Source organism: Lissotriton helveticus, chromosome 8 (assembly GCF_964261635.1).
Source record: "Lissotriton helveticus chromosome 8, aLisHel1.1, whole genome shotgun sequence".
NCBI lineage: Eukaryota > Metazoa > Chordata > Amphibia > Caudata > Salamandridae > Lissotriton > Lissotriton helveticus.
Window position 1 is genome coordinate 805,764,361 of NC_136069.1, and position 18,521 is coordinate 805,782,881.

Sequence of the window (18,521 nt, forward strand, 5' to 3'; positions counted from 1 at the left end):
CTCCTTTCTCTCCTCTCCTAATTGTATTGACTATTTTTTGGGATGTATTGTGTAATTGTTGAACTTTCTCTGTTACATTGCTGATTCTCATGTAAAGCGCTCTGATACCTTCGGGTCTAGCCAGTGCTATATCAAACGCTTTAAAATAAATAAATAAAAAAATCATTGTGAAACCACTGCCAATCCTGTTCAGGTTCCTCTTCCCCCACTAAAGTCTAGAATGTGCAAATCTAGGCAGTGATATAGCAGAGTGGCATCAGTCATTGATGCGGTTATATATATCAAGAATCATTGACACAATTTGCTTGTTTGGCAACAGATTATCTTCTTTCTTGATTGAAGTGAGGTAAATACATGGAAAATTAAATTAAAGGTAGTCATTTGTACACCTAACGTGGCCACCTCCATTTCAGACAGTGTTGTAGTGTACAGGAAGGCTGACTAGTTGTTCATACTCAGAGAAGAAACACGGTGGTCTCCATGTACGTCACGAGGATAAAAGAACAAACATATAAACAAATTCCCAGAATAAAAACGACCAGAACATAACTATCTACCCCATAGATTCAAGTCATAACAGTGCAAACCAGTGCACCCTTGGCAAACAATACTACGCCTGGAAGAGAACATCACCAGAAGTTAGGGGCTTTCTAAGACTTGTCACATCCACCCCGGACTATCAATAGAAATTCTCTGTCTGCCTTCACTTGTCTGAATGGACAAATCTTTCAACCCTTTGATCCTGTCTCAGTGCACACTGTAAAAAAGTGATGCGGGAGGACCCAGATTATTCAGCTCATTCTTGGCAGCAAACAACTCCATCTTATGCCAAGGAATCTTATGCTCCACATCCAGGAATAAGAGCACATGATTATCTTTACTTATATGCCCTTCATCCTAGGCCCAGTCATTACCTTTGAGGTAAACCCGCCTCCTTTAGACAGGAAGACACCAGAAAAATGCTGCGAATGCAAGTCCTATCGAAAGAGAGTAAAATTCCCAGCATCTGTTTTACTTTCTGCCTACCATGGAGATGGGAACTCTAGGATATGACGAATCCTGCTGGGTTCGGGCCCTCAACTTTGAACCCCATATTTACCCCTTTGCTGGGCGCCGGGCAAAAGGTGAAACTTCGTAAATACTGTTTGAGGATTTATGGAATAGATCTTTTTTTTTTTTTTAAATGTTCAGACATCGTGGTAGGACTGAAATGATACAACTTAATGGAGCCGATTACGGAGAGTTCCATTTGACTCATTTTTAGGTCTCGTCTGAGCCAGCGCGCATGCGCTGCTCTGTGAGGCTTCTAGTAAGGACTTCCAACTCGGACCACACGCTCGTGCTTTTTTTTTTTGCTCACACACTGTTAGCCTTTTCGTGTGTCTTTCTAAGAAAGACAGCAAGCAATTAGCCAAAGGCGGGTGCATGTCTCATCTTCTCTCTCCCCTGGCCTAGGGAGCTCAGGAGAAAGCCGCGGCCCGCACTGTGCCTGCTGCATTTTTTTAATTCTTTGCGGTGCGCGCGTGCACCACTCCCGGGCTTGTTTTTCCCCATGCGTCCCTCTATTCAGCTCAGGTCCTTATCGGAGGCCTGGCTCTTCAATACAATGGGAGGTTTGCACGGTTTGAACAACGCCTGATAGCCCCAATCTGAGCAAGCAAGGAGGAGAGGCAGAGGGCAATCAAATGCAAGACTGGAAGAAAATGGCCGCCTGAATGGTTTACCTCAACAACAGCCTCAAACACTGAGAAATTCCTGCTTTCCTGGCCCACTGATAACGGGGAGCACAAACAAGGCCATACTTTGGGTTGTTTATAGCGCAGTCATAACGATAAGGCTGAAAGTGGCTGTTTAGGTGTTTCTTGTAGCCCCGATCGGCTCCCCTATGGCCGCTTCAGAGCGCTTTTAGACAGCGTAAACATGTGAAAATTCAAAGCAATGCATGTCTCGCGCAGCCAGAGAGAACAGGGTGGAAATCCTCTCTTCCTGGTGCCGCTCCGACCCTCAGCCACAGAATCGAGGTGGTGGTGGCTCCAAAATCCCTGAAAGAGCAAGTTCTAAACACAGGTTAGCCGAAGGGGGGCGGGGGTGCTTTGCTTATCTCTGCGGAGTTTATGCCACCACTTAACTTCCTGGAGAATTCCACAGCAGCACCTTTGCTTCTCGCCCTGGAGCAGAGTATGAGGAAGGAAGCAGACTTTTCCCGCTTAACTAACAGAGCCCACCTTGCTGTCCGCTTTCTTTCAGGATCTAGTTACACAACCTATGACCACCGAATAAACAAAATATTAAAGCACAAAAGAAGAAGCTAGATTGAATTCAAATCAGAGCTGTGAAAACCTTGTGGTGTCACACACAGTATGGCGCATTGCTCATGATATAATTAGTCTCTCGCTGCTGACATCTGCTCACAATTGTAGCCTCATTTTCGGGGTGCTTTTCCAAGAGCAACTATTGTTGATCCTCTTGTATGCAAGTGGTGCTTTTAAATGTATTATGCGGTTACATTTACATCCCTCCTTTCGTGCCCTCCATCCTTTAGTGACCACCACCTCCTTTTCCACCGTGTCTGTCCCCCTAACAAACAAGCATTTGCAATGCAATAGGTCTTGCAATTGCGAGGTTTTGAGCTATTGCTGTTATAAATGACAATGCCTTTTATTTAAGTGTTAAAAAAACCTGCAATAATAAAAGTCATTGTTATTTACAATACTAATAGGTCAAAGTTTATAAAAAGCGAGACGAGACCTATTGCATTGCAAATGCTTGTTCTTTTTTACTTCCAACAATTGTGGCCGGCAGAAGGGAAAAGCTGAACCATTATGTATGCCCAAAGAACTGCACAGGCTCAGGCAGATACCAATGCACATACGTGTGCCGTTGGTTACCCAGGCATGAGTTGTTACCAGGTATTCGGCAACGGAAAACTGACAGGTAAGTGTGATTTGCGACAAACTGTCTCTGCTAACGTTTAGCAGTTGTTCTGTGTATAGCTCAGTAGTTGCATAAGAAAGAATATGGGGAAGTACTCTAGAAAACTGCATTAAATGGAGAATTCTTTCTCCCCTTAGTCTTCATCTAGGTGCTCTACTCCTGAAAGGAAGAACAGAAGGGAACATGAGGAGAACATTGAGAAGAATGATGGTGGAAACAATTGTTTCAATCACGGGGAAATGTCAACGGAGGGTTTCTCATGTGTAGGATTGTGAAGCTCCTGACAGGCAGACCGAGTTGGATTGGTCCAGTTCGAGGAAGAAACTAATGTCCTTCCTAAGGAACAAAGAGACATATCCTGGAAAAGATATGTTGTCTGTAATGTTGCCTTTTATTTAGTAGAATGTGGGATTTCCAGCACCTCTACTGAAAACCTTGCTACATCTCCACAGATAAACCCTCAAATTCATTATTCATGAGATGGATGTAATCTAAAGTGAATGGAAGAAGAATCCATACAAAGTTAACCTTTCTAGTTTCCTTAAACAATGTATTTGCTATTCTATCAAATTCATTGCCTTGGGCCCAGTTTTGTAAAAAAAAATAATAAAAAAAAAAAACACCAAAATCCTATTTCTCTGCTTCTGTCAAAACCTATTTTCAGCTTTGCTGATGAAAGCCAGAATTTGCCCACTCCCTACTCTATAAACTATTCTTCTGACTACCATGAGTTAGCCAAAATAAAATGGGAAATATGAATACACCAGTAACTTTCCAATCTTTTAATTTCATTAAGAGTGCGAGAAGGGAACTCTGGCACGCTGTCTAACACTCTTGTAAAGCTGTTGATAGACAAAATACCTTAAACAAAAAAATGGACTTTTCTTGTTAAAATATTTACAGGAGAAGACACTAGATTTAATTTGTTTTGGATACTTAGGTGTTTTCAAGGAACACAGTATATTTGGGATATACCAGCTTGAGATTACATAATATTATATAGTGAATAATCATACACATAAACAAAGCCCTCTGGAACAGGGACAACCTCCTGCAATAACGAGCAAAAGCAGCCGTACAATACAGTCTGATGTTTCATAGGGCAAGCCCATCCCTTTCCTTAGAGAAGAAAATGCATTCTCAAACTAGCCTTGGGTGGTTATAGTTCAAGATAAAACTGCTTATCATAGAATTTAGTGCTGTAAAAAATATACATTAAAAAACTTACGGAACAAGCTGGCAAATAAGAACACAGAACACAGTAACATTTATATTTTACCAGGGCACTCGGCCCATTATAGCTTGGGGGAGAAGGCTACATCTATTTAACAACAATATCATTTTTCATCAAAGCTTTATAATTTAAGGCATGTAGGGCCATTTGTATGAACACATTTTCCCATAGACACAGAATGGGTAAAACCCTTTGATACATCTGGCCCGTAGTGCATTAAAGTTCTCAATGACAAAAATCCCTATATATGTTTCCAGGTGCATCAACCATTCAGCCTTAGTTGCACTGGGAGGAATATCGCTCGAGCAATTAAATAATAAAGGTTAATTTTTTTGTGATTACTTTTATAATCCTCTAAATGTGAAAATCTCTCAATTTACCCCAGAGTCTTGGAAATATTCGCATCTGCATTTAAAAGAAGCACAGCATTATCTGCAAATAATTCTAGTATGGGGATAGGATTTAATAGCGAATGGATATACACGGTTTAGCGATTTGCACTGGCTAGTGCCTTAATGAATAGAGCAAACGGGATAGTGAACATAGTACACCCCTATCTTGTTCCTCTTGAAATCTTGTTTGAGCCAGCCAGGGAGGCTTTTATCATTATGGTAGCCTTAGCTTTATTTATACAGATCATTAATTAACTTGATGAGCAGGGTAGGGTATCCAAATTTAGGCAAAATACCAAATAAGGAATCCCAGCTTACCAAGTCAAAGGTACCTTTCCAGCATCAAACAATACTACTACTGCCAGAATATTCTCATTTTCTGTGTACAAAAATCTATTGCCTCTATTAAAAATTGGTACTATGATATAGCTGCCTCCAAAAGACAAAAACTCAAAACCATTCTGTTCTTCCTTTATTAATAACACCACTGTTTTGGCCATTCTTATTGCTATTGCTTTTGTGAATATCTCATAAGTGACATTTAATAACGTGATTGGTCAATGATTTCTTTGGTTTTACAAAACTAACACTGTTTCCTTTACAAAAAGATGAAGGAGGTGCTGCACTTTTAATTATTTGGTTCAACACTGAGGCTATTATGGGGGACAGTAATTTTGAACATTTCTTATAAAATTCCAAAGGAATCCCGTTCTTCCCATTCAGTTTACCGTTGGGTAACCCCTTCATTTCCTCTTTCAAATCTTCAATAGTAAAAGAAGCCATGACCTTAATTGCTTCTATCTCCTTTAGTTTCGGGAGAGCTATTTCAGACACTCTACTTTTTGATCTTCAGTATAGATTTTTTTGTAGTATTCAACACACAATTGGAGACTTCCTTTTAAGGTTTCGCCTGCACAGCGCTTGCACAGTGCTGGTGAAATCTATTGTATTTAATATAATCCTAAAAGGGGCTTACATCCCGCCCCCTAGCTTTCATTTTTTTCTGTGCTTGTCATTTACTTTTCCTCCATTTCTCTTGGATTAGCATTGTTTTCTGCATTTAACAATTTCTGTTTCTTGTGTGCTTCTCTTATCAGTTTCCAGTCGCTGAAATATTGTTTCCTTCCGCTGTTGGGGCACTTTTTTTTAATGCACAGGACTTTTGCTTACCACTCCATACCATTTACTTTTCCTAGCTGCATGCATTTATCTTGTAATGTATTTAAACTTTTTTGGCATGCATTTCAAGCATGCTTGTGAACCCACGCTGAGACTTGAACCCGGCTCCCCAGCTCCAAGGTCGGTAGTTCTGGCCGTTACGCCACATCCCATCTCCTGCTCCTTTACTCTATTTTCTCATTTAATCTATAGCTCTCCAAACGAGTGCATATTGTTGCTGACAGTTCTCCCCCCATCCCGACTGCCAACGTTGTTAGCATCCACCTCCAGGCACCGTCCCCTGCCCTGGTCATTACTTTCACCTGCCACCCCATCATTACTTGTTTATTTAGCAAGCATGCTGCTATAGATAGTGTTTGTGGGGCTGAACATATAAACATAGCCATAGGGACACGAGAAGAGAACTTGCACGGAACTAGAAACAAAACGAAGGGACATCTAACTGCATAGTGAATGGGGAATGAAGTAACCTCCCATTATGGTTTCCCAATGCACTGGGGTGGTGGGTTTGAACTCCTTAGTAATTTCAGAATGTTCATGTAAACATGGTCCTCGTACACACACACCCTGCTACACTCTAGTGTTGCTTTGCAAGTTTGTATCTGCATCACGTGACCCCGCCAGCTACGGCCGGGCTTTTCAAACCCCTTTTGTAATGAACAGAGAACAATGGCCCGACCATAGCGGAAGGAGCTTCGCCATACGCCGGTTTATTGATCGCAATTTTGACTCAAACCTACTTCCAACCATCCTTAAACTACATGGCTAGTATCTGAAAGTAAGGGATCTAAAGCAGTAATGTTGGATACACTTGTATGCATTTTTATGTTAAATTAAGGGCCTCGGTTAACACGTTCCTTCTCTTTGTTTACTAGGGCAGTGTTATTACCAATGGGCCTGCCTCTGTGACTTCGTTTTTGACATTTCTGTATGCGGGCTGTGATCCTCAAAGGGACGATATTAAATGTATACAAGGACTTTACAGCTTTCCTGCAATAGCACTGACTTAAGTTGCAGCCTTTCCTTTTTGCTTTCAAACATGATCTGCAATGCCGCTGCATTACATGTTACAGCATTTTTTCATTTTCTTCATGCACAGGGTGGACTTCTAACCCTGTTTTGCTATCAGAGCCCTTTTTGGCCCCCTGGGTTGTTAGAACAAAAGTGGTAAGCTACTGCTGCACCAAAATCTCGACCCTCTCAGCCACCCTTTACTGTAGACAGATTAGTGGTAATTTTTGAATGGGCGTTTTCCATTGGTGTACGGTGTGTACTAAGTTTTCATATGCGCGTTACACTTTCACATTCCGTGTCACCTTACCTTCACCAGTAGAAGTGAACTAACTCACAGAGCTGCTTGTTTTAACAGCCTGCTGCTGTTTTGTTGATTCTATTGTCCTTCCGGCATACATTTCGAATCAGTTTTTAACATTCTTAGCTCAGACATCTAACAAATAATGATGTCTTTGTACAACTCTGCAGCTCTACATGCCAAGAACAGATGCATACTGGTAAGTGGCATTTTCCGTTCGAGGCATATGACTGGGTTTTGAAAAAACACTGGCAACTATACAGATTGGTTTAGATGAAAAGGAGTAATTACTTTAGGAAAGAATTATTTGGGATTAGTCCTTAGAACCACTTTGTTACGGTGTATTGTAAGAATGGTTCCTGTATAGTGAAAGCTTGAATCTCACTAACTCTTCTTAGAGAGGTAATAGCAATGAGGAAAGTTGTTTTCCATGTGAGAAATTGCAGTTCACATTTGTGTAAAGGTTCAAAAGGGGGTCCCATGAGCCTGGTAAGAACAATGTTTAGGTTCCACACTGGAGAAGGTGGTAACCGAGGAGGAATAATTCTTTTTAATCCTTCCATAAAAGCTTTTATTGCTGGTACTCTAAACAACAACATATGTTGTCTGTTTTGTAAGTATGCCGCAATGGCTGCAAGATGTAATGGTATAGATGAATATGCTAGATTACATCTTTGCAAATGGAGAAGGTAACAGATAATATTCTGGATGGAAGCATCCAAAGGATCAATTTGATTATTAGTACAGTAAATGGCAAATCTTTTCCATTTAGCCACATAGCAAGCTCTAGTAGTAGGTCTTCTGGCTTCTTTAATGATATTCATACAGTCTGGTGGCAGATTAAGGTAACCAAACTCTAAGACTTCAGGAGCCAGATCGCCAGATTCAGTTGACTTGGATCTGGATGCCTGATGTCTCCATGGTTCCGCGTTAACATCGATGGTGTGAGAGACAGTTTTTGGTGTGGAACTAGAGAGTTCTAGCAGTGTGGTGAACCACGGTTGGCGTGCCCATGTGGGAGCTACCACGATCAGTTTGAGAGACTGTTGTCTCAGGTTGCGTACCACTAGTGGTATTAGTGGGATTGGCGGAAAAGCGTACGCAAATATGCCGGACCAGTTCATCTCATCCATATCGCATTGCCCTTGGACAACGGGTGTGGAAACTTGGCGGCGAAGGTTGGGCATTTTGCGTTTTCGTGTGTGGCAAACAGGTCTTTGTCTGGATGACCCACTTGTGAAAGAATGGTTGAAGAACTTGCAGATGTAGTTCCCATTCATGAATCTGTAGTGTCTGTCGACTTAACAGATCAGCTATCTGATTGTGAACTCCTGGAAGGTGGTCTGCTAACCGATATATGTTTTGTGGAATGGCCAATCTCCAAATGTTTTGTGCGAGCTGGGAAAGTTGCAGGGAATGTGTGCCTTCTTGTTTTTGTATGTAGTACATGGCTGCCATGTTGTCCGTTCGGATTAAGACAGCATTGTTCTGTATGTGCACTTGGAAGGACTTCAGTGCTAGGAAAATTGCCAGCAACTCTAGGTGATTGATGTGAAGCACCTTTTGTTGAGCAGTCCATCTTCCCTGAGTTGTGTGGTGGAGCAGATGTGCTCCCCATCCTGTCAGGGATGCGTCTGTGGTCAGTACTATCTGTGGAACTGGCTCAAGGAACGGCCGCCCTTTGGACAAGTTTTTGGTTTTCCACCGCTGCAGAGAGCAATGTGTGCGGCTGTCCCCCAACACCAGGTCTGTCAGTTATCCTTGCGCCTGATTCCACTGATGTGCTAGACATTCCTGCAATGGACGCATTTGCAGTCTTGCATATGGTACAATAAAAATGCAAGATGCCATCATGCCTAGTAGTTGCATGAACACTTTGGCTGGGAGAGAGTGTTGGTTTTGAAACCTTGTGACAAAGGCTTGAATGCTCTGTATCCTGGCTGGACTGGGATAAGCTAGAGCTGTATTGGTGTTTATGGTAGCCACTAGGTATTGATGTACATGAGAGGGCTGTAGATGTGACTTGGTGTGGTTTATTGTAAACCCCAAGTTGTGCAGTGTCTGAATTGTGTGAGATGTGTGTTGAACACACTGGTTGAATGACTTGGCCTTTATGAGCCAATCGTCTAAGTAAGGGAAGACATGGATATGTTGTCTTCTGAGATGTGCTACTACTACTGCTAAGCACTTTGTGAACACTCTTGGTGCTGTTGTTACCCCGAATGGAAGGACTTTGAATTGATAGTGTTGTCCTTCTAGCACAAACCTGAGATACGTCCTGTGAGAAGGATGTATGGGAATGTGAAAGTAGGCGTTTTTGAGGTCTAGTGTAGTGAGGAAATCGCCTTGTTGCAATAATGGGAGCACTTGTTGTAAAGTGATCATGTGAAAATGATCTGAGTGTATATACAGATTGAGAGGCCTCAAATCTAGAATTGGTCTTAGTGTCCCATCCTTTTTGGGTATTAAGAAGTAGAGTGAATAGACCCCTGTTCCTTGATGTTGCAATGGAACTAGCTCTATTGCATCTTTTTGTAGCAATGAGAGAACCTCTTGTTGGAGCAGCGTTAGATGTTCTGTCGACGCTGTATGGGTGGTATATTTGGAGGGGTAGCTGTAAGCTCTAGGCAGTAACCATACTGGATAATCTGTTTTACCCACTTGTATGTTGTGATGGAATTCCAGACAGGTAGGAACTGTGTTAATCTCCCCCCTACAGGAGTGGTATGCTGTTGGGGGAGCTGAAGGAAGTCTCTGTATAGGGGTGGAAGAGGATCGATTGTTGTTGTTACCTTGACCTCTTCCCTTATTGTTATTACCTCTGTAGCCCCCTCTAAAGTATCCTTTATTGGAGGATGCTTGTGTATTAGTTTTAAAGGAAGTTGAATTGTCTGCTCCAGCTTGTTTGGAGCCTCCTCTGTGAAAGGAGCGACGAAAGGAGCCTCTTGCTTGGGTGGACTGCAAAGCTCCCATAGACTTGGCTGTGTCAGTGTCTTTTTTTATTTTTTCAAGCGCTGTGTCTACTTCTGGAACAAACAACTGGTGTTGGTTGAATGGTTGATTTAAGATAGTGGTCTGTACCTCTTGCTTAAATCCTGAAATGCGTAGCCACGCGTGATGTCTAAGAAGGACACTAGTGTTTATTGCCCTGGATGCAGGGTCTGCTACATCTAGTGAGCATTTAATGGAGGCGTTAGATATTAGCTTACCCTCTTGTATGAGGTCATCTACTTGTGCCTTATATTGATCAGGTAGATGTTGCAATAGCTTCTCTAGCTGATCATAGTGAGCCCTATCATATCTTGCGAGGAGGGCCTGTGTGTTAGCAATGCGCCATGCATTGCTAGCTTGGGCAGCTATTCTTTTCCCTGAAGCATCTATGATTTTGGATTCTTTATCAGGAGGTGGTGCTCTTTTCCTAGCATTTGAAATTACTAGGGAGTCTAAGGGTAGTTGTCCCTTAATGTAAGCAGGATCCCCAGGAGCTGCTCTGTACTTTTTTTCTATCCTTGGGTTTATGATTCTAGCCCGTACAGGATCTTTAAACACTTCTGGGGCAAGTTTAATAACTCCTTTAATCATTGGCAGTATTTGCACAGATTTCTGGGAATGTTCAAAAGTGTCTAGTAAAAAATCCTCTTCTGCCTCATCTGAATGCATGGTAACATTGTGATAGATGGCAGCCCTATTAACCAAGTGTCCAAACTCAATATTGTCTTCTGGAGGAGAAGGTTTAGATGGATATATATGTGGGAATATCTGGTATATCCTGTGGATTTGGATACTCCTACTCTGGTGAACCTGTTGGGTAGGGAAAGGTGTCATCTTGGTCTTTCCCTCCCCCCATGCTATACTGATCATCATCAGCATCCTGAGGAGGTGTATGTTGTGGAGAATGAAGAGAATTTTGAGGGGTAATGTTTAAAGGGACAGCAGGAGAGGTAGATACAGGAGAAGAAGGGTGCATAGGAGATGTGGCAGAGTCCTTCTTCTTGATAGGCACTGGAGATGAAGGTGCTGTATCTGACTTCCTCTTCCTGTGTGGTGTGGTGGAAATATGTCCTGTTTCTGGGTCTATGTATATCCTTTTTTTGCAAAGGATCAGGTCTAAAAAGCTCTTCTTCTTCAGAAATTGCTTTCGGCGTCGAAGCCTGGTTCGAGGGCTTGGAGGCGTCAGTGGCAGGCTTAGTAGGTTTCGGCACTGAAGATTTTGGACTGGAAGCTGTTTTGGTCAGCTGGAAGCGTCGGAAACAGGCTTCATTGGTTTCGGTGCCGTATTGTCTTTAGGAGTCGACGGTTTCGGGGTCTTTTTCGGAACCAGGGCTTCTTTCGGTTTCGGTGCCGAGGGAGCTGGTTGTATCGGCACGTGCGGTTAGCTCGATATGGAGCCACCGGAAGGCTTTAATATTTTCTTCGGAGCCGGGCCAGACGGCGGGGCTTTCGAAGCAATGTCTCGGTCACGACTGGGCCCCGAAGGCGGAGTTTTGACATTAGCCTTTGGTTTATGGTTTGGGACTAGGGTAGGGGCAGTCGTACTTACGCGTTGACCAGAAGGTATGGAGTCATCGGAGTCGTGTGCCTCAGATACGATCTGGAGATCATCGGAATCTTCCTCAGGGACACATGGATCTTCGTCGAAGATATCCACCGGTTCCGGAGCTGATCTCTGCATATCGCATCGACGGGCCCTCCGATCTCGAACGGTCTTCTTGGATCGAAAGGACGCATAAGCTGTGCAGCTCGACTCGTCGTGATCCGGTGATAAACACAGGTTATAGACCTCGTGATGGTCGCTGTGTGGAAATTTTGCTCCACACCTGGGGCATTTCTTGAATGGTGTCCTTTCCATGAGGTGTAGGTCTCACCACGTGGGTAGGCCCGACGGCCCACGTCGACGACTGGAATCGAAGTGATGAGGTCGAGTCTATGTATATTGAAGTTAAAGTTTGTTTTTAGAAAGTTTTGTGCGTCGAAGTCTTTGAAAAGTAGATTTTCGAATCGGAGGAGCCGATGCCCATGCGCACTATCGTCCAAGGGTGGAGTCACCTACCTCGTGACTACAAAGACTTCTTGCAGGAGGACAACAACATGCAATCATCCGAGCCCAACAGCAGGTGGCGATCCAATGCTAAGTGTACAATCTGCAGCTCATATGCCTCGAACACTTTGTTATGGCTACTTAATGTTTACTTCTAATTGGCTGAGTGCCCCTATTTGGGTTAAAACATCATATCATTTTACCTGGTAGAATTGCCTTAAAGGTCTCCCATGCAAAATTCTCTTCTGCAGACCCTTTATTGATTACAAAACATCCTTAATAAAATGATTGATCTCCCTTACATAATCGTCATCATTAAGTAGTTTGTTTATGTGGCACAAAGATTTTACTTGAATGTTAGTTGTTACCGGAACTTCCATACCAATTGCCATGTGGTTTGAAAATCAGTTATGAACTGTTTGCCTACCCTTCAATGAGCAGGTTACTAAAAAAATAATCAGTCCTTGCAACCGTCATGGATCTTGAGGAGACACATGTATAACCATCTATTCCTAAATTCTAGGATCTCTAAAGATCTGTAACACTTAGGGCGATATGTATCAAGCATTTTCGCATTCGCAAAGGCCGAAATGCGCAGAATTTCGGCCTTTGCGAATGCGAATTCTCAATATGGTATGTATGAAACAAATGTGGTACAAAATAAGGAATCGCACAATTTGCTATTCCTTATTTTGCGATTGCATTTAAGGAATCACAAATTTTGCGATTCCTTAAATGCAATGTATCAAAAAAAAATATTCAAAAAATGCCCATAAGGATTCGCAAATTACCACCAACTTCTAGTTGGTGGTAAGTTGCGAATTCTTTTAAAAAAGCTATTTTCAAAAAACCAAAGGTGCCATATGATGCTCATACATGCCCTTAGGGCATGTATGTGCGCCATATGCCCCCACATGTCATTTTCAGCGGTGCAGCAGGGTGTTCTTGAGACACCCCTGCACCCTTGAAAATATTCCTAATGTGCGATTAGCAAATTGCTAATCGCAAATTCCCCCTTCATTCCTATGGGCCTCCTGGCCCATAGAAATGAATGGGAAATTATTCCTTAATTGCGATTAGCAATTTGCTAATCGCAATTAAGGAATATTAAGAAATCGCTAAAAAGAAGCCGATTTCTACATACATACCATTATGCGATTCCTAAATAGCGATTCCTTAAAAATCGCTATTTAGGAATCGCACAATGAAATGTCGATACATATCGCCCTTAGTTATGATTTAAAGTACTTAAATGGCTCAGTTATTTCAGGCTAATTATTCTTCCTATTCTGGTTTGAGGAATCTAACTTAGAATTTTGCACAAAATTAAAGTCCAACAATCATTATGCCTTTTACCGTTGACAATGTTACTAGTAACTCATTTAGAGTTTTGGAGTGACCTATAATCTGGCCATAACAGCTATTATATATATTTTCTTCTGGGAAAAGATACCTTTACCAGATACATTGTTCCTCTTTATATGTACCACTAGATATGATTACCATATGTAACTTGCTGTTTATTATTATTGCAACTTTTGACTTACTACCGTTGAGGCAAATAGCTTATAGTTGGTCCATTCTTTAAATATTTGTGTCTTGTTTATCCTGCAGGCTCCCCAATGGCTTTCTTAATGGAGAATAATAGATGACTTACGATTTACTAGTCATGCCTGAACAGATTTCTCCTTACAACAATTAGTCAGACCATTTGCATTGACTGAAGCATTTCAATACTTGTTTTTTATTTCCTGCTCTGACATTGCCAAACGTAGGCTGCTAATGTACTTACATCTAATACTGTATACATTAAACTATGTTCACATTTTAAGGGTACTAATTTCATCAAATGTTTTGAAATTCACATTTTTCTGTTATGGATACCAACTCTTCAATATATGTTGGTGACCCTCCACCAACAAGGACCTCGCAGTCACCTTTTTCCCCTGCTAACCCTCCCACCATTTGCCCCACTTACTCCTCCTATTGGCTCAAGAGTATAGATGGCCTATACCCAGGTACGGAGCCTCCCCTATCCGATCTGGATGCCTTGGTTTCCACCCTTTCGATCTCAATTCAGATAACATGCCTACACAGAATCCCTTCTACCTTTCAAAATATAACAAATCACAGACAATGTCAATACGATTTCTGAAACCATTCCCGAACCAATATACTTCAGATTAACTTCATGCGTAAGATTCTTTAGGACCTCCTAATAGTATATAGTATTGTGTGCATGTCCAGTTAGTATTTGTAATGCTTCCTGAACTTATGTGTGGACATTTATTTTTCCATTAACAGTATGTTTAAGATTAACTTGCTGAACTATAATCACTTGAATTCCCTGTTTGAGACATTTTAGATATAGCTGTTTAAACTCCCATCTTTTCTTTCCAGATTCCACCGACATATCAGAAACAATTTCAAACCTGAATCTCCCTTGTCTCTAAATGTCATTTACTTAGGGTTTGTTGCAGTACTTTTTCTATGATTCTGTAGTCTGCAAATTTAACTATGATCATCTGTGACCTCATGGTACTCTAAGAGGAAATACACATTCATACTCTATGAGCTCTAGTTATGGTTACATTTCCTTGAAACTCAAGAAGGGTGGAATTTGTAATCAGTGATATTATCAGATCTGCTCAATAAACACATTGTTCTGCATTTTCCTGGATGCCCACATATCTTAAATTGGAACTTCGAAGCTGATTCTCTAAATCTTCCTATTTGTATTTAATCCAGGCAACTTCTTTTGTTAAATCTGACACTTTTACCAGGGCACTCTCCTGAAGATCGTCTGAATCAGAAATGCATTGCTCTAATGAAGTGATGATATTCTCCACCTGAGCCAAATTATTCAATTTGATGGATCTTAGAACTTAATAATAAAGTAGTCCCAGATTGTGCTGATTTTACATTTTTTCTTCCTTTAAGATTAGATTCAGCATCTTAAAAGAGATTCCCAGTTCGCATTAGTTTGAATTAGCATGTGCCCCTCTATCAGATAATGTTCTTTTGATCCTCCTAATCCTATCCCTCCTTCTAAGAAATTTTTATCAGGCTCCTCTCTGTATGGAGAACTACCACAAGCTTTTATTTTGAGCTCTTGGCTACTTTCTTGAAGGATTACATATTGACCTCGTAGGGATAAAACTAACGTAAAAACTGTGGAAAAATATAAACAGATTTCATTTTTGCACTTTAAGGGGTGCACACTTTAGGCTGATGAACTTCTATAACACATGGATGCTATTTTTAACTTCAGAACATTTGGATAAAAGTAGAATCAGGGACAAACTAGCTCGTCCCAGATGTAAGAACAAATCCAAGGGAGATTGGTCACACATGATATGGTCAAACCCAAAATTAGAAACACGCTTTAAGAATATTTTTACATAAATATCAAACTTACTGGGAAGAAAAGAGAGTCCTGCTTGACTTTGGTTAGCTGCCCACCTAATTTGGCTGAGTTCTCAACAGAACAAAGCACATTAATAGCAATACCTATGGTGGTGGCATGATTAATAATAACAAGTAACTGGAAGTAGTTACCAGTCTTTTGTACTCAGAATGGGTAAGGAAAATGCCTACAATGGAAGAGCGAGTAACAATCTTCAATGAGTGTATAGGACAATAAAGAAATTCTAGATCAGGGTCTCCAGCCTTTTTTGTATTGATACTTATGTTCAATGAAAATACTTCCAAGCTACTATTATTTTCGGAGATGTAATAGTAGCCATATTAGATTACCTTGGCAGCCACCATATACACCACATCCGTGTATCAGGCAGGGTTGCTAGCAATAATTAAAAAAAAATGCTATGTCAATGTGGAATGCCTCTACATGGGTAATATATAACAGCCATAGATGCAATGCCCCAACCACCAAGTCAATATTATTAATAACAAGTCTCCCCAAAATCATTTGATTTTTATTTCTCAGTTATCAGCTTTAAATACACTTTGGAAAACCAACCATTTCTTTCAAAACATCAGCTTGAAGATCTTGAAATACACATTTTCCTCTGGAATACACACCTTTATTTTTGGTGTAAAAACAATAATTCAATCAAGTAAAAGTTTCTAATTTATTTGACTGGGAGAGCTACGGACAGCTACTTCTCTAGAACAGGCTTAATTGGATTTTTCTACAGATACTGGAAGTTCTGGGACTGGTCATCAGAAATCACAAAGCTAACAACATAAGGTATTATCATTAATATTAAGTTATAGTTTTTACACTTGACTGTATACCTTAGTGCAAGTATTTTTCAGAATGAATTTGAATGAATTTATTAAGGCCAAATTATACTCTGTAAGACATAGACACAAAATTATCAGCTGCTGGGGCTGTTGATTCTCAGGTTGGTAGTCTGGTGAAATATACCTGGACGTTGGATAATGCCATTCTCAAAGACTTACTTGGATAAAAAGGTTGATTTTTTCATTGAAAAAAGTATGTTACCTATGCCATTTTTGCATAAGAACCTCGATGCTTAGGAGCTTATACAGCTCAATCGTTGATTTCAGACTAAAATGATCAATCAATCGATATATAACTTTATTCAGTTACATTTAAAACCATAAAAGCATACATCTGAATCACAAAACAAATACATAAAACATAGCAGCCTTAAGAAAGACATAAAAAATTTAGCAGCATGATTGGACTGGCTGTAAACTTCTATGGACGATAGCAGCTTTTAAACAACATGCAACATCAAAAAGAATAAACTCATTGGGAATCGTCTGTAAAAACAGAAAACCTCGACAAACTTGTAAAAAACCTTGGTTTTTAAGTAATAGACAATGAAGGTTCTCCTTGACACAGTAAAAAATGTACAAAACATAATAAAATGCATTGTGCCCTGCGGAGACCTACTGCTGCAGCCGCAGGGGCCCAGGAATTTCAAGTCAAAGCATCCTTTTGGGTGGGCTAATGACAAATGTAATCATTTAAATCTCAACCTGATGAGCAAAAATCTTTCCCTGTTATTTTTCACCAATGCTCGGTAGGGCTCCATGTCCCGAGCAGTGGTCGCCATAACCTACTTTTTGACGGAGGGTTTCATCAGTTCAGACTCTTCTCCTAATGTGTTCTGTTCTAGGAAGGGGTTCTTCACCCATTTATAATCTGTGTTAAGTATACCCTCGGGTTGTTAAACAACTCCACCCTATCCACCCCCTGAAATGAATCCCTTATGTACTTAAGCCAGGGGATTTTGAAGGCATGATCAAGTGATAAGCAGTCCCTCGATATTAACTGATTCAGTCTAAGTTCCTCCTTAGACCTTATCCTGCTCCATCCCAACAAGGGGTGTAGGGCTAACTGGTCACTAATATACTTGACTACCAGCTTCTTAGGCACACACATTCCATCTGTTAAGAAGGAGCAGATCCAGCAGAGAGTGGGTCCTTGGATGCCAATCTTGGGCAGCCATCTGATGAGGGTGTGATGAGAGATACTGTCAAATGATGCAGGGAGCTCCAGGAGAATGAGAGCTGCAGTGTCTCCTCTGTCTAGGATCATGTGGTTGTCTGTGGCGGTGATGAGTGTTGTTTTTGTACTGTGGTTGGGCCTGAAACCAGACTGCGTGGTGTTGAAGAGTTTGCGGTTACTGAGGTGGCCTGTGATGTGTCAGTTGATTACTATCAACATGGGCATTTGCCTCTATTAGCCTAGAGAGTCTACACTCTTAATTAGAGAGAACTAATAGCAGTATTCGGACCTCTAAAAATACTTTCAGGTTTGCGTTGAGGTAAACCTTTTCCTAACAAAGACAAACTATAAAGTGAAGGCAGCCTATGTCAGTTGACAAGGAGGAACTACATTGAGGCTCCTGAATCTGGTAGCAGTTCAGCTGAATACATAAAAGGAATTTCACCTTCTGTCACTCAAATCAACTCTCATCATGTGAAACAGAGAACGTCATAGCAGATCACATGAACATAGTGCTTCCATCATCACTGGATGTTTTGGTCCATTTTTGAGACATTTGCAGCAAGTTAATGACTCCATTCTGTGATCTATTTACATCCTACTCAGATTCCACTGTTTTGTTTGCGTTATCCAGAAGAGTGGGCGTGGATGCCCTAACAAAGTGGCCAAAAGATCTGTGTTCCTCCTCTCTCTTAATTCCCAAGTTATTGGCTCAAATCAGGGTGATGGATTGAGAAGTGATGTAGTGGTTCCCTTTGTGCCTTGGAGGTCAGGGCATGGTTTCCTCTTTTACAGTCACTAGTAATTCTGTCCCTGTGGCCTCCACCTCTAGACCATTCCATCTTATTCTAAGAAGGTTCGGTCCGTCACTCTGGAAACTGAGATGAAAGAGCGGCACAGAAAAAGCTGTGTTTTGAGATTGAGGCCATTAAAAACATTTACAGAATTGTCACATTAAAATACTGAATACGACATAGAGCATTCAG

General features: G+C 41.1%; 1 protein-coding gene across 1 annotated transcript in view; it reads right to left on the bottom strand.

Moving 5' to 3' along the window:
- TMTC4 (transmembrane O-mannosyltransferase targeting cadherins 4) overlaps nt 1-18,521 on the bottom strand; it is an 861,371-nt gene that overhangs the window by 475,580 nt on the left and 367,270 nt on the right. The window lies entirely within an intron of this gene.